Consider the following 18,461-nt stretch of genomic DNA (forward strand, 5'->3'; position numbering starts at 1 on the left):
CTTTTCAGCAATCCACATCACGGTGTCGGTCCAGCTACCGACACTACAGTTTATTCGATCGGAGACCTGAAAGGTGCATTCCACTGACCCCTGGTCACAGGATAGCCAGTAAAGCATGGTGTATAGAACACAGTACATGGTCATTGGAACAGTCGTCCCAGGTTATGTTCACGGACGAGTCCTGGTATAGTCTGAACAGTGATTCTCGCCGGGTTTTCATCTGGCGTGAATCAGGAACCAGATACCAACCCCTTAATGTCCTTGAAAGGGACCTGTATGGAGGTCGTGGTTTGATGGTGTGGGGTGCACGTACACTCCTGCATGTCTTTGACAGAGGAACTGTAACAAGTCAGGTGTATCGGGCCGTCATTTTTCACCTGTACGTCCGCCTTTTCGGGGGTACAGTGGGTTCCACCTTTCTCCTGATGGATGATAACGCACGGCCTCACCGAGCTGCCATCGTGGAGGAGTACCTTGAAACAGAAGATATCAGGCGAATGGAGTGGCCTGCCTCTATTCCAGATCTAATCCCCATTGAGCACGTCTGGATGCTCTCGGTCTACGTATCGCTGCACGTCTTGAAACCCCTAAGACACTTCAGGAGCTGTGACAGGCACTGGTGCAAGAATGGGAGGCTATACCCCAGAAGCTGCTCGACCTCCTGATCCAGAGTGTGGCAACTCGTTGTGCGGCCTGTGCACGTGTGCATGGTGATCATATCCCATATTGATGTCGGGGTACACGCGCAGGAAACTGTGACGTTTTGTAGCACATGTGTTTCGGGACGGTTTTCTCAACTTATCCGGCGGGGTCAGGGATTTTCTCTGCCTCGTGATGACTGGGTGTTGTGTGATGTCCTTAGGTTAGTTAGGTTTAAGTAGTTCTAAGTTCTAGGGGACTGATGACCATAGATGTTAAGTGCCATAGTGCTCAGAGCCATTTTTTCAACTTACCACCAAAACCGTGGACTTACAGATCTGTGTCGTGTGTGTTCCCTATGTGCCTATGCTATTAGCTCCAGTTTTGTGTAGTGCCACGTTGTATGGCACCACATTCTGCAATTATCCTTAATTTATGAGCATGAGTGTAGATTTGCAAAAAGCATTTGAAATGGAGCCCCACTTCAGACTGTAAACAAAGGTACGAACGTAACGATTATGTTCCTAGATATGTGAGTGACTTGAAGATTTCTTAAGTATATTGTCCTCGACGGCGAGTGTTGGTCAGAGAGTAGGCTTTTGTCAGGACTGCCCCAGGGAAGTGTGACAGTGCCGCTCTCGTTCTCTGTATACTAAAACGACCCCACGGACAGAGTGAGCAGCAATCTGCGGCTGTTCGCTGATGACGCTGTGATGTAAGGGAAGGTGTCACTGAGTGACTGTAGGAGGACATAAACAGAATTTCTAGTTGGTACCGTGAGTGGCTGCTTAGGCTGAAATCTAAGTTAATGCAGATGAGTAGGAAAAACACTCCTGTAATGTTCTAACAGAGCATTAGTAGTGTGCCTCTTGACACAATCGCATCAATTAAATACCTAGGTGTAACGTTGGAAAGTGGTATGAAATGGAATGAGCACCTAAGGACGTTAGTAGGGAAGGTGAATGGCCGACTTCGGTTTATGAAGAGTTTTAGGAGGGTATAGCTCATCTACTCTTATAAAGGAGATGGCGAGGAGAATATTTCTGCGACATGTTCTTGAGTTTTGCTCGAATGTTGGGACCCCCACCATGTCGGATTAAAGAAAGACATCGAAGTTATTCAGAGGCGTGTTGCTAGATTTCTTACTAGTACGTTCCATCTACTCGCAAGTAATTTTTCCCGCGGGTGTGACGCTCTACAGTATGGTTAAATGATAATGCTGTTCTTTTTGCTGAAATATTCAGGAAGTAAAATAGTACCCCATTCGGATCTCCGAGCGGGGCTACCCAGCAGGGTGTTGTCATCAGGATAAACAAAACTGGCGTTCTACTGATCGTAACGTGGAAGTCTATATCAGTCGGGCAGAGAGATTAGGAAATTTTAAAAAGTAAATGGATACGTTCAAGTTAGACGTAATGGGAGTTAGTGAAGTTCGATGGCAGGAGAAACAGGACTTCTGATCAGGTGAATACAGGGTTATAAATACGAAGTCACTCAGGAGCAATGCCGGGATGGGTTAAAAATGAATAAGAAAATAGGAATGCAGGTAAGCTACTGTGGTGTCACCGCCAGACACCACACTTGCTAGGTGGTAGCCTTTAAATCGGCCGCGGTCCGGTAGTATACGTCGGACCCGCGTGTCACCACTATCAGTGATTGCAGACCGAGCGCCGCCACACGGCAGGTCTAGAGAGACGTCCTAGCACTCGCCCCAGTTGTACAGCCGACTTTGCTAGCGATGGTTCACTGACAAATTACGCTCTCATTTCCCGAGTCGATAGTTAGCATAGCCTTCAGCTACGTCATTTGCTACGACCTAGCAAGGCGCCATTATCAATTGCTATTTATCTTGTGATGCATGTACCGTCAGACCGATGTTCACCAAATTATGGATTAAAGTTAAGTATTCCAGAAGCTACGTACTATTTTTGCTACTACAAGACCTTGACCTGTTCCAGACCTCACGCCATCCTGCGTGAGCTTAAACGCGTGCCCTTCGGCCTCCCGTCCTTGTGGATTGGCTATCTTGCCAGTCCACAAAAGGTACTATGAACAGCATAGTGGACGCCTTATCGTAGCCTAGATAAACACGAAGCCCACATCTACCACAGTAATACAAATTTGTAATGTATGATGAGATAAAAGAAATCATTCAGATTGTTAGAGACGAAAATTTAGTTCTGATGAGGGACTGGAATTCGATAATAGGAAAAGAAAGAGAAGGAAAAAAAGGTAAATACGGGCTGGGGGAAAGGAATGAAAGAGGAAACCTGGTGGAATTTTGCACATAGCATAATTTAATCATAGCTAACAATTGGTTTGTGAATCATGGAGGAAGGTTTTATACATGGAAGACGACTGGAGACACTACAACATATCAGATTACTTGTATAATGGTAAGAAAGAGATTTCGGAACCAGATTTTAAATTTAATAAATTTCCATGGGTAGGTGTGGACTCTGACCAGAATTTATTGGTTGTGAACCGTAGATTAAACTGAAGAAACTGCAAAAAGGTAGGTAATTAAGAAGATGGGACCTGGATAAGTTGAAAGAACCAGAGGTTGTTGAGAGTTTCAGAAGGAGCATTACGCAATGTTTGGCTGGAACAAGGGAAAAGCATACAGTAGAAGACGAATGGGTAGCTTTACGAGATGAAATAGTTAAGGCAGCAGAGGATCAAATAGATAAAAGAGACAAGGCCTAGTAAAAATCGTTGCATAACACAGGAGATAATTTAATTGATGAAAGGAGAAAAAATAAAAACGCAGCAAATGAAGCAGGCGAAATGGAGTACAAACGTCAAAAAAATTAGTGACAGGAAGTGCACAAAGGCTAAACAGGAATAGCTAGAGGACAAATCTAGCGATTTATAAGCATACGAGTATGTCACTAGGGGGGAGGGGGAATAGATACCGCCTACATGAAAATTAAAGAGACTTTTGAAGAAAATAGACGCAGCTGAATGGATATCAAGACCTCAAATGGGAAACCTGTACTAAGCAAAGAAGAGAAAGCTGAAAGGTGAAAAGAGTACATACAAGGTCTATACAAGGGAGGTGAACTTGAAGGCAGTATTATAGAAAAGGAAGAGCACGTAGATGAAGATGAGATGAGAGATACGATACTGCGAGAACAGTTTGGCAGAACGCTGAAAGACCTAAGTCGAAATAAGGCCCCTGGAGGAGAAGACATTCCGTCAGAACTACTGATAGCCTTTGGAGAGTCAGCCATGACAAAACTCTTGCATCTGACGTGCAAGATGTATGAGACAGGCAAAACACCCTCACATTTCAAAAAGAATGTAATATAGTCATTCCAATCCCAAACAAAGCAATTTCTGACAGGTGTGAAAATTAACGCACTGTTAGTTTAATAAATCATGTTTGCAAAATACTAACACGAATTCTTTACAGAAGAACGGAAAAGCTGGTAGAAGCCGACCTCGGGAAAGATCAGTTTGGATTTCGGAGAAATGTTGGAACACATGAGGCAATACTGACCCTACGACTTATCTCAGAAGATAAGTTAGGGAAAGGCAAACCTACGTTTATAGCATTTGTAGACATAGAAAATGCTATTGACTACACTGACTGGAACACTCCTGAAGGTAGGACGGATCAAATACAGGGAGCGAAAGGCTATTTACAACTTGTCTAAACACCAGACGGCAGTTATTAGAGACGTGGGGCACAAAAGAGAAGCAGTGGTTGAGAAGGGAGTGAGACAGAGTTGTAGCCTATCCCAGATATTATTCAATCTGTACGCTGAACAAGCAGTAAAGGAAACCAAAGAGGCCGGCCGCTGTGGCCGAGCGGTTCTAGGTGCTTCAGTCTGGAACCGCGCGACAGCTACAGTCGCAGGTTCGAATCCTGCCTCGGGCATGGCTGTCTGTGCTGCCCTTAGGTTAGTTAGGTTTAAGTAGTTCTACGTTCCAGGGGACTGATGACCTCAGATGTTCAGTCCCATAGCGCTCAGAGTCATTTGAACCATTTTTGCAACCAGAGAAAAGTTTGGAGTAGGAATTAAAGTTCAGGGAAGAGGAATAAAAACATTGGGGTTTGTCGATGACATTGTAATTCTATCAGAGACAGCAAATGAGTAGTGGAACGGAATAGACAGTATCTTGACAGACGGATATAAGACGGACATCAACAAAAACAAGATAAGCATAATGGAAAGTAGTCGAATTAAATCATGTGATTCTGAGGGAATTAGATTAGGAAACGAGACACTTAAGATAGTAGATAGCTCTTGTTATTTGGGCAGCAAAATAACTGATGAAGGCCGAATTAGAGAGGATATAAAAGTAGACTTGCAACTTCAAGAAAAGCGTTTCTGAAGAATAGAAATTTGTTAACATGAAATATAGATATGTGTTAGGAAGTCTTTCCTGAAGGTATTCATCTGGAGTGTAGCCATGTATGTAAGTGAAACATAAACGTTAAACAGTTTAAATACGAAGAGAATAGAAAGTTTTGAAATGTGATGCTACAGTATACTGAAGATTAGATGTGTAAATCGTGTAACTAATGAGGAGGTACTGAATAGCACTGGAGTGACAAGAAATTTGCGGCACAACTTCACTAAAGCAACCAGTTTAATATTGGAGGAAAATGTGTGTGTGTGTGTGTGTGTGTGTGTGTGTGTGTGTGTGTGTGTGTGTGTACGTGTGGTTGGGGGGGGGGGGGGGAGGGAGGGAGCTTAAAATTGTAGAATGAGGCCAAGAGATGAATTCAGTAAGAAGATGCAGTAAAATGTCAAATGAAAACCACTTCAGCCGTCTAAATTTCGAATGGTGTCAGTTTCAGCGAAACCGTTAGCAAAAATAAAATAAAGCTTGGAAATTGAGACGACTGAAAGTGTTTTGATTCGACATTATATACTGAACAGCCGTGGTCCGGCAACCATCCTGTATACAGATGGACTTACAGAAAATAGTACGTTGGAGTAGAGTTATTCAGGAGAAAAGGCTCGCACAGGTTACGGTAGCATGATGCGCTGCATCAAATCAGTCTTTGGACTGAAGACCACAACAACAACAAGAACAACAACAACAACTTTACTTTTTAAAACTGATTAAGAAACATCGTTACTGAAATATTTCGTGAAAGATCCAACATTTCTATTTCAAACATGACCTAACGACCAATTATTTCTGCGGGTATTCTAGAATTTTCACTTCAACTTCTTCCTGAACTATTCGTGTACTAGATTTTTTTATATCTTTCAAGCTTTTGCCGAAGCACTGAGGATTTCTTCAGCGAAAGTCACATTTGCTACTGTTGTTTGCTTTCTATTCCCTGTATGTTACTCGAACTTGACTTTTATTTGTGTGTCTGGGTCATCAGTCTTCTGACTGGTTGGTGCGTCCCCCACGAATTCCTCACCCGTGTGGAACTTCTCATCTCGGAGTAGCAACTGCACCCTAAGTCATCAATTACACACATCAAAAAAATGGCTCTGAGCAGTATGGGACTTAACATCTGAGGTCATCAGTCCCCTAGAACTAATTAAACCTAACTAACCTAAGGACATCACACACATCCATACCCGAGGCAGGATTCGAACCTGCGACCTTAGCGGTCGCGCGTTTCCAGGCTGAAGCGCACATACATCGAAAAAAGTTTTGCATCAGCCAGGTTCCCAGAATTCCTGAAGATAGATGTTGTATCACAGACATAGTCCCTTTGACTGTTGAGAGATGTCGCTAAACCCGCCCAAAGATGTAAACAACCATGCATGAGCGGCGCCTATTAGACGGAGGGGGTCCGACAGGCGATCATTTCCAGTCATTCCACGAGGAAGGAGGTACAAGGCTCGTGTCGTCTGTAGTTCAACCGTGCCTAGACAGTCAATACCGCGGTGCCAATCTGATTTTTATATCCTCCATATTCCGTCAGTCACGTGTTATTTTGCCTCCAAAGTAGCTTCACTTCGTCTACTTTGTGGTCCCCAATTTTGATGTTAAGCTTATCGCTAGTCTTATTTCTGCCGTTCATCATTACTGCTAATTAAACCCACTGATGATAGCACAAAAGTGCAGAAACATGTATGGGTGAAACAAAACAGAAAAAAGGTGTCTTGCATAAGGCAGAACTTCTCATCCCATTTTCGTAGCAAGCACGGATACAACAAGAAGAACTGCACCATAAGATGATTAAACATGCTATCTTTACCGCTATTAGCAATCTATCCTTTTCGTAATTTTCCACTGGACTTTCCATTGTTTGGAAATAAATACTACGATTTATTCAGAACTTCGCATGAAGAATGTACTGACTCCTGTCTAATATATTATAATCTCTTTTTATTCATAAAAATTGATATGTCACATTTATTTAACACAAAACTTTCTTTTGAACAGCGGAAAAATACCTTAATACTCTTGTACTACTAATGACATCTTTATCTTCCCTCAGTTTCACATATCTTCGCTTTACATATAGCTCAAGGAAATGGATGCTACCCAAGTTCAATATAAGTTAGCAGCTGAATACCGGTAATAAATATTAAGAGGCAAGACACAAACACAAGAAGAGAGATGAAAAAAAAGAGAAGTATTATTACAGATGATCTTGATCTTATTATTCTATTTGATTGTTATGTTGTCATATAAAGATAAGATTTCAAGGTCTTATGAAAGAGAGTCCCCTTTCATATTAATTTTTTTTTTCCAGCTCTACACTTCTTCAGCGTCTTTAAATTCCTCGAGATTCGCGTACGTCAATGGTACATCATTTGTCATTTCTTAGCAGAGTCTGTAACCCGCCAAATCTTCCATGTGTCGGTTGACGGTTCTTCATTCAGAGGTTGTTCTTCAGCAAACCAAAAGCTCCACGTTCCGGCTCTGATGGGCGAATCGTCTCGTGCTGTGCCAACGGCGTCATCTGGATACGGTGCGGAGAAGCGAGAGTTAGGCAACCGCTCTGCCGACCGTTGTCGGCTTTCTAGACCTTGGAGCCGTTACCTCTCTTTCAAGTAGCTGGTCTATTGGTATCTCGAGGCTGAGTACACCAGTACCACTCCTCCCACGGAGGAAAAATCCCTGCCAGTACCGGGAATCGGAGCTGCGTAACAGCCAGACACACCGACCACTGACAAAGGGATTGCGCCTACTCGTAATTACCGACTGCGTCTAGATTTTTGGTGTATGCAGGACATGGCGAGAAATGGAAGTGGCGCAGGTGGGAGCCCCAGAAAGCCGAACGATTAAAAAAAACTGGCCAAATGCGAGTAGGACTCGCGCCCGAGGAATCCATACAATTACGTATACAGACAGGTCATACATCCCGGGATCGAGAATCTCGACGATTTTCCCCTGTTAACGATTTCGATACTGGCAAGATATCGGTCCCGGAAATTCCAAGATCGTGCCAAATTTCCACAGCAGCTCCTGAGACTAGCCCGGACATACAAAAAGAAGGGAGCAGGGAAGACCTTTTATGTGCAGAGAGAGGAGATTTAATAAAACAGTTTCATTTACTTACTAAAACATGGAATGATGATGATGAGTCCCATACTTCTTTACAGAGCGTAGGGGAGCGAGGCGGGAGACCAGCGCCGCCGTACTAGGCAAGGTCCTAGTGGAGGTGGTTTGCCATTGCCTTCCTCCGACCGTAAGGGGGATGAATGATGATGATGAGGACGACACAACAACACCCAGTCATCTCGAGGCAGGAAAAATCCCTGACCCGCCAGGAATCGAACCCGGGACCCCCTGCTCGGGAAGCGAGAACACTACCGCGAGACCACGAGCCGCGGACGAAACATGGAAACAACTTAATACACTACTGGCCATTAAAATTGCTACACCACGAAGATGACGTGCTACAGACACGAAATTTAACCGACAGGAAGAAGATGCTGTGATATGCAAATGATTAGCTTTTCAGAGCATTCACACAAGATTGGCGCCAGTGGCGACACCTACAACGTGCTGACATGAGGAAAGTTTCCAAGCGATTTCTCATACACAAACAGCAGTTGACCGGCGTTGCCTGGTGAAACGTTGTTGTGATGCTTCGTGTAAGGAGGAGAAATGCGTACCATCACGTTTCCGACTTTGATAAAGGTCGGATTGTAGCCTGTCGCCATTGCGGTTTATCGTATCGCGACATTGCTGCTCGCGTTGGTCGAGATCCAATGACTGTTAGGATAATATGGAATCGGTGGGTCCAGGAGGGTAATACGGAACGCCGTGCTGGATCCCAACGGCCTCGTATCACTAGCAGTCGAGATGACAGGTATCTTATCCACATGGCTGTAACGGATCGTGCAGCCACGCCTCGATCACTACGTCAACAGATAGGGACGTTTGCAAGACAACAACCATCTGCACGAACAGTTCGACGACGTTTGCAGCAGCATGGACTATCAGCTCGGAGACCATGGCTGCGGTTACCCTTGACGCTGCATCACAGACAGGAGCGCTTGCGATGGTGTACTCAACCACGAACCTGGGTGCACGAATGGCAAAATGTCATTTCTTCGGATGAATCCAGGTTCTGTTTACAGCATCGTGATGGTCGCATCCGTGTTTGGCGACATCGCGGTGAACGCAAATTGGAAGCGTGTATTCGTCATCGCCATAGTGGCATATCACCTGGCGTGATGATATGGGGTGCCATTGGTTACACATCTCGGTCATCTCTTGTTCACATTGACGGCACTTTGAACAGTGGACGTTGCATTTCAGATGTGTTACCCGTGGCTCTACCCTTGATTCGATCCCTGATAAAACCTACATGTCAGCAGGATAATGCACGACCGTATGTTGCAGGTCCTGTACGGACCTTTCTGGATACAGAAAATGTTCGACTGCTGCACGTTCTCCAGATCTCTCACCAATTGAAAACGTCTGGTCAACGGTGGCCGAGCAACTGGCTCGTCACAATACGCCAGTCATTACTCTTGATGAACTGTGGTATCGTGTTGAAGCTGCATTGGCTGTTGTATCTGTACACGCCTTCCAAGCTATGTTTGACTCAATGCCCAGGCGTATCAAGGCCGTTATCACGGCCAGAGGTGGTTTTTCTGGGTACTGATTTCTCAGGAACTATGCACCCAAATTGCGTGAAAATGTAATTACATGTCAGTTCTAGCATAATATATTTGTCCAATGAATATTCGTTTATCATCTGTATTTCTTCTTGGTGTAGCAATTTTAATGGCCAGTAATGTGTATTTGCAAGCAGTAATATTTTTCTATTGCCCTTTTGACGGACGATGAACGCAATGTAAGTTCTAATGGCAATTTATGTGTTATAATTACAAATATCTGGGATATACTCGTAATTACAGGTTGAGAATTTTGGATTTTTCCATTACTTGGGAGAAAGGATTTTTAACAGTCAGTCAGACAGACAGAAATTTCTGAGAACGTTTACCGTGCAGAACTGCTGTCTGACAAAAATCGGATGACGTTCATAGAGTTACAACACCCACTCCATTCACCGTCACCGCCAACCATCGTGGTATGAGGGTCTGAATATGGTCAGTTACCCCAAGCTAAATGTTTTCGCGGTCGAAACTGTTTGAGTCTATTTTTAAAGACAGACCGAAGGACAACAAAGGGATCCTATAAGGATTAAGTTTTTAGCGACTGAAGTACGGAATTCTAAAAAAAGAAGTTTTGGCAAGGCATGAGCCACTTATACCGGTGTAGCTTCCAGTGACCAGCTGGCGCTGCGGAAAGAGGACAACGGTAAATGCGAGGGTCGTGGAATCGAGTGGCAGTACGGAAACTGTTTTTTTTTTAAATTTTCAGTTTTCAAGTTACCTACAGGGCCAAATAAAAAATAAGTAAACATACTGTATAATACATAGCAGACAACCCCAAATGATGCTTAACACATCGTATTTATTGATATTTTCATAAAAGACTTAAAAAGAAGGCAAATGATTTTCGATTGTAAATAAATTTCTAAGTAGCTATTGTTCTTACAGCGTTCACGAAGACTCTGCAAATAGTTACCAAGAAGGCATTGTAAGTACGTAAAGCTAGTGCTGCACGCGGTTTGCTGCCAAACTGTGCAATATGAGAGAACCTTTTATGAATGTAAACCATATTCGTTTTTCTACTAGAAACTTTAAAACAACCATAAATTTGTAGAAATGCGGCGTTTATAACGTGTAAAGTTGCCGATAAAATTACTGTTTCCTCTATTTTTACGATGAGTGTAGGCATAGGTACCAACGGCCTTGCCGCAGCGGTAACACCGGTTCCCCTCACATAACCGAAGTTAAACGCTGTCGGGCTGGGCTAGCACTTGCATGGGTGACCATCCGGTCTGCCGAGCGCTGTTGGCAAGCGGGCTGCACTCAGCTCTTGTGACGCAAACTGAGGAGCTACTTGACTGAGAAATAACGGCTCCGGTCTGGTAAACTGACAAAACGGCCGGGAGAGCGGTGTACCGACCATATGCCCTCCATATCCGTATCCGGTGACGCCTGTGGGCTAAGGATGACACGGCGGCCGGTCGGTACCTTTGGGCCTTCATGGCCTGTTCGGGAGGAGTTTAGTTTTTATAACCATAGGGTGTGCAAATCGTCTACTGTAAAATAATAAAAAAAGGATCTAATTTTATATATGAAGTTGTCCTGCACGCCTTACAATCCTCTCCTGCAAAATTTATTTGCAGAGTTCTCGTGTATGCTGCAGATACATTCCTTCCTTGGAAATTTAACGCAATCCGAAATTTTCCTTTGCCTTATCTTTTTATACCGTTTATAAAAATATTGATAAATGCAATATACCAATCGTTATTTCTGTTTACTTGCAGTGTATGTGGCGTGAAAATTGAGAATTAGAAAGAAGGTTGCATAGCAGCTCGAAAATATCTGGGCGTAACGTTGCAAAGCGATATGAAATTATACGAAGACGTAAGTATTGTGATGGGGAAGGCGAATAGTCGACGTCGGTTAACCGGGAGATTTTACCTGTAAAGGAGGCCGCATGTGGGACGTTAGTGTGACCTATTCTTGAGTACTCCTCGAGTGTTTAGGATCCGCACCAAATCCGATTAAAGGAAGACATTGAAGCAATTCAGAGGCGGGCTGTTAGGTTTGTTACTGGTAGGTTCGATCAACATGCAAGCATTAAGGAGACGGCAATAGTGAGAAAATTTAGAGAACCGGAATTTAAGCTGAATGCTGAACGATTCTGCTTCTGCCGACAAACATTTCGCGTAAGGACCACAAAGATAAGATTCGAGAAATTAGATCTCATACGGCGGCGTATAGATAGCCGTTTTCTCCTCGCCCTATTTGTGAGTGGAGCAGGAAAGGAAATAACGAGTAGTGGTACAGGGTACCCTACGCCACGCACCATACGGTGGTTTTCGCGGTATCTATTGTAGCGTTGCTCTTGGGGGGAGAAACGAAAAAGAATGCTTATTTTATATATTTTTTTTAAAAAATGTCGAAAAGTGAATATTTTAGTGGACCACTTGGCAACAGAATCAGGGATTGATTACACTATTATAATAACATACGTTGAGCATTAAATACCTGAATAAGAGCAGCAGATTGATTTATTTGAGATCGTGCAGAAGAAACATTATCATTTCTGTGCATTTTTATATTCGTGATGTAGTCATACCCGGAACAACACTAAGGGACCAGACGATTTATAGACTTTAAAAGAAAGGCAACACTACACAATTAAAAAAAAAGTGTTGATCAGAAATAATAGGAAAACGATAATGTTCCTTCTGCCTCATGCTGCATTCGGCCCATCAGCGTGATCGTAATTTCTGGTGAAGAAGTAACACGAAATAATTATCATTGAAGTAAATGAGGAGATGGAAATAATCAAGGTTAATTTACTAAAATAAACACACTTATATTTAACACAGGCTTTTTTAATTTTCATATTAAATTACAATAGATGACCATTGTGGTTAAATACTTTATACATAACAGTCAAAATGTCCTCTTGATGCTCTCTTTTCGTAATCAATTTCAAGAAACTACATGTTTTCTGATTGTAAAAATAACAATTAGCTTAGTTACTGAATATTTTCACATAAAGTATAAAATACCGATGCGGAACGCAGCAAGTCCGCGTCCACCTTTCATGAAATACAAACAGTAAAAGGTGAGGCGCCCAATGCCTCATTTGTCTTGAAAGAACAGAATTCTATTTTATATCATTAATCGATACACGTACATAGAGATTTACAGGCACCGCGCAAGAACGGCAAAGATAAAGAATAATAGATTCTGTCGCTGCTATGCAATGGTTCATTTCTCTTACTTTACAATTGTTCGATAACTTTAGGCCATCAGGCGTTTACTATTGAGCGTATATTAGTGTTTGTGAGTCGAAAATTACTAATATTACACTAAGTAGATGAAGATGTAGAACCCACAACACCCGGATTATCGCTCTGTACTATTTCCGTTGCGCCCACCACTGCTGACAAGCTACGCTAGTATAAATGACTCATACCTAGCCCGGCCCGGGTTCAAAATGTTAGTTTTTTTGTAAACGCTTGGCCATCTGGAGCGCCCACTTCTGTCACTTTCATTTCTGGCCGAGCACTGCATATGCCATAAATCTGGACGAAATTCGTGACGACAAGCATGCGCGGTCCCCTTGCGAGACATGTAGGCGCACCAATGTTCTTTAGAATACGCGCTAATTCAGTTGTCGTCAAGCGTATAAAGGTAGATTCTTTTGCGATAATGTTACCGTGAAACAAGAAAGGAAAACATTTTGTAACTTTATTTTTTTATCAGATATCTCATTAGATAAGAAAGTAGAATAAAGGTTGTATCATAATTAATAGCAAAAACTGACAAGGGTGAAAATATGCGGGAGAAGAAACAAAAATGTCCGCAAATTAGTAGTTTCGAAATAATTATTAATGTGTACTTACGAGGCATTCCTAACTTCTGTATGAAATATTGTTCAAATTATTACAAATGTGGGTTGATTCTTTCAAAAGGATAGCAGCCACCTATTGTTAATAATACTATTTATTTAAGTAAATATAACGCCGTAACCGGTTTCTGACCGTCAGGTTTGTCTTCAAATGTCTACCGCTGCGGTCGCAGGTTCGAATCCTGCCTCGGGCATGGACGTGTGTGATGTCCTTAGGTTAGTTAGGTTTAAGTAGTTCTAAGTTCTAGGGGACTTATGACCACAGCAGTTGAGTCCCATAGTGCTCAGAGCCATTTGAACCATTTTTTTCAAATGTCTGTTTACAAGATGCACATTTGCTTGAAGTTTACGTACGTTTTCTGGGCGTAAGGGTATAAGAGGGTGATGCGTTGGTGGAGCTGTCATTTGTACTCAGGTGAGTCATATCAAAAGGTATCCGACGTTAATAAGGTCGCACGACGGCAATTAACAGACTTTGATTGCAGAATGGTTTGACCTGCACGCATGGGACATTTCATTTCGGAAATCGTTGGGGAATTCAGTATTCCGGTACCCGCAGTGTCAAGAGAGTGCCGAGAATACCAAATATCAGGCATTACATCTCACCACGAGCAACGACGTGGCCGAAGACCTCCTCTTAACGACCGAGACGTTGGCGTAGAGTTGTTAGTGCTAACAGACAAGCAACACTGCGTGAAACAACCGCAGAAATCAATGTGAGACGTAAGACGAACGTGTCTGCTAGGACAGTGCGACGAAATCTGGCGTTAATGGGCTACAGCAGCAGTCGACCGAGACGAGTGCCTTTGCTAATAGCACGACATCGCCTACAGCCTCTCTCCTGTGCTTGTGACCATATCGATTGGACCCTCGACGACTGGAAAACAGTGACGTGGTCAGATGAGTCCAGATTTAATTTGGTAAGAGCTGATAGTAGTGTTCGAGTGTGGTGCAGACCCCACAAAACAATGGACCCAAGTTGTCAGCAAGGCGCTGTGGTAGTTGGTTCTGACTCCATAATGGTCATGACTATCTTTAGGTAGAATGGACTGGATACTCTGGTACAACTGAACCGATTATTGATTGGACATGGTTATGTTCGGCTACTTGGAGACCATTTGCAGCCATTCAAACAATGACACGCCATTTCACTGGGCCAGAATTGTTCGCGATTGGTTTGAAGAGCTTTCTGCACAATTCGAGCGGATTATTTGGCCACCCAGATCGCCCAACATGGATTCCATAGAACGTTTATGGGATATAATGGAGAGGTCAGTTCATACACAGTATCCTGCATCGGCAACTTTCGCAATTATGGATGACTATAGAGGTAGCATGGGTCTATATTTCTGTACGGAACTTCCAACGACTTGTTGAGTCCATGTTATGTCTAGTTGCTGGATTACACAGGTCCAACATGCTATTAGGACATATTCTGCGACTTTTGCTATCCATTGTATATGCAGCATTTCTATGATGCGCATATAACCACAGTATGCAAAGTAAACACGACTTATGTTGTTCCCTCTGTTTACCGTAATGTTTGTATGTTGCTCGAGTAACATTTCCTAAGAAACTGGTTGGTACATCTGTTGAGTTTATTTGTAATTAGTGGTAACTGAATGTTAAAGGCATCTCTCTCTTTCCAAGCTTTAATCCCGACTGGCGGCGTCTGCTGGTTAATCGGATGTGGCATGCTAATTTTAAGGGGTAGCCAGATGCCCTTCCTGCCGCCACCCTGTACGCCCCGGGGAAGGAAATAGTGTACCCCAACTGTCTGCGTCTAGTGTAATCCGTGGAATAGTGTGAATGTGTTCAGATGTCTGTGAGCCGTGTAACTGAGGCGGAACGTGGGGACCAGCCCGGTATTCACTTATCAGGATGTGGAAAACCGCCTAAAAACCACATCCAGGCTGCCTGGCACACCGGCCCTCGTCGTCAATGCGAGTCCAGAAAGCAGCGCGTTAGTGCTCTTGGCTACCCTGGCGGGTTATTGGATGTTAAAGGCATATTCTTTGTAAATTTTTAATGTCAAATCAGTGTATATATTGTAATACCTCTGAGAGGGAATTTCTTTGGCGCTGTTGTATTTGTGATACCACCTTTTTTGGCACATTTCCTACGAGGCAAAAACTTTTTGGTGTTTGTGTGTGTGTGGCGCTTTACGCGATGTTGTTGTATACGAATCATATATGTGCTGCATATACTCTACAGGGTTTCGTGAATACAAATCGAAAACATCCCTACAAAATTACGCGACATTTTCGACTAAGTACTACTGCTATTACTACTATTACTAGTACAGTCTTAAACAATGGATTAAATTCTGTTCGATCGTTATGAAGGACAGTTACGTTTAAATATGTCATTTCTAACATCAATTTTTCCCATAGGGCACCACCATCCCAAGAATCTTTCACCACAAGGGGAACAACGAACATAAAATCTATGTCACCTTCAAACAAAATTTGCATTTTGGAACAGTCGTGTGACGATGAATCTGTCGGATAGAACCTGTTTACGGCGCTTAAATAAAATGCATTACTAAAAGTGACTGGTTGTCGTCTTTTTCTATGAAAGTGTCAACCTACATAATCAACCTACATTTATATTCAGCCACGGTCCTAAAAAGTTAGTTTTCGACAAAATAGTATACAGTATTAAAAATGTATTTGAATTAACTTTTCTATTTTTAAGTCCCCATCTAATGACGCTCAAATTTTACCCTGCTCTGTTAACGGATTTGCAGCGGATGAAACCTACACGTGGAAAATGTGAACATTAGCGACTGAAGCTTGGATCGCCGTGCAGTGCATTAAACGTTCGGCAATGCAATTCTCGGTGTTTTCAGCTATTTTTAGCACTGTTACTCAATTACTGCGTTGTCTGTCAGAGGCAAAACACAACGTCAGCTGCATGAATGAGCGACACCTGTCGATGTTAGAACAGAAGGGCACCGATTCCACTCCAGATTACAAACTCGTCTCCCGCAGAACATATCCGACAACCACAAATCGGGCCGGCCGAAGTGGCCGTGCGGTTCTAGGCGCTCCAGTCTGGAGCCGCGAGACCGCTACGGTCGCAGGTTCGAATCCTGCCTCGGGTATGGATGTGTGTGATGTCCTTAGGTTAGTTAGGTTTAAGTAGTTCTAAGTTCTAGGGGACTAATGACCTCAGAAGTTGAGTCCCATAGTGCTCAGAGCCATTTGAACCACAAATCGGTATCACTGGCCTACTCCATTTACGTGTGTTTGATCGTGATCAGATATAGCTGCTTTATCTGGGCAGGCGGAGGCTAAGGTTTCATAAATGTGTGATTAAGGGTTGTGAAAAACTAAAGTCAATAAAGATGTTTCAGAGCTCTGCGTCTACATCTACATCTGTACTCAACAACCCACTTGAGGGTGTGTGGCAGAGGATACTTCTGGTACCACTATATGATCCCTTCTTCCCTGTGCCGTTCGCGAATGGTGCGTGTGAAGAGTGAGTGGCGATTAATCTACATATTAGTTCGAATTTCTCGGATCTTTTCCTTGTGGTCATTTGTGAAAGAAAGTCAGTTGTGGATTCTTCCCGAAACTTAGTCTACAGAAATAACAACAGTAAAGCCATCCTTGATGCACAACGCCTCTCTTGAAGTGTCTAGCACTGGTATTTCTTTAGCGTCTGTGCAATGCTCTCGCTCCCAGTAAACGATACCCTGACAAAACGCGCCGCTCTTCGTTCGAGCTTGTCAAACAGTTGTACAAGGTGAGCCAGAAGATGCGCAATCCTAAACTTAAAAAAAAAAAAAATAGCGTGGTGGGATATTGAGTTTCTTAACGGCGAGAATGTTTTTGTTGCCAACGGATGACATTGTGGGACTCCATTAGCACATGGTACCCAAGCACTTTACCGCCCTTTCGATGTCAATATTGAATTAGCTGCGTGCGAACAAATATGCATTTTCTCCAGCCTGAACATGTGTTCAATCTTGAGAATTACTTCAAATCGTAATCTTAAATGTCAGGAAGACTTTCGCGTAGCTTTTTCTGAAACGGGGGTGCCTAACAAATTAACGATTTCACTCATAGTCGTTCGTTTCAGAAAAACTGGTAGTGCGAATGTATGTGAACGTTTCGGCCGACCTTCGGTGACAAGTGATGCCTCATTGGGAAATATCCGCGCAGCCTTGTTACGCTCAACAGGGAAATCGATACGAAAACTGTGTCAGCAAACTGGAATGTCTTATGGGAGTGCCCACAGTGCCACAAAGCAGCTGAAACTCCGACCGTATCGCATTCACATTTGCATGAGATACGAGAACTAGACAGAGGAAAGAGACTCCATTAGTGTCAATGGTTTTATTCGCAACAGTGTTCGGGTGTTGTATTATTTTTGAAGGACGTCATCTTTGCGCCAGTGACTGTTATAAATTTTTATTACACACTATTGCAATTTCGACCTTAGGCCATTATCAAGTGCTGATATTATGGCTTTAAGCCATGTCAACGTAACGTAAGCCGACACATTACGTTGATATGGCTTAAAGCCGTAATATCAGCACTTGATAATGGCCTAAGGCCGAAATTGCAATAATGTGTAATAAAAACGTATAACAGTCACTGGCATACAGATGATGTCCTTCAAAAAGTTTATGACTGTGAATCCCAGCTACAACAAGTGTATTTATAGCTGTATTATGTTTTCTAATCTGGTGAAGCATGATTTCATGTAAGTGGTATGCAAACAGACAGAACGGCATATATTGCAGTTCAGAAAAACCTCGCGTTTTCCATGAGACCCCATACGTTCACAGAAGGTTCCAGCTTGGTGTGCAGTTTCGCGCAAAGGAACTGTAGTCCCAGATTTATCTCCCTCCATCTTTTTTCTTTGGGGACATCTGAAGGATGACGTCTGTAAGAACAACTCTCACACAATAGACCAACTGAAGC

The sequence above is a fragment of the Schistocerca piceifrons genome, chromosome 6 (assembly GCF_021461385.2).
Source record: "Schistocerca piceifrons isolate TAMUIC-IGC-003096 chromosome 6, iqSchPice1.1, whole genome shotgun sequence".
NCBI lineage: Eukaryota > Metazoa > Arthropoda > Insecta > Orthoptera > Acrididae > Schistocerca > Schistocerca piceifrons.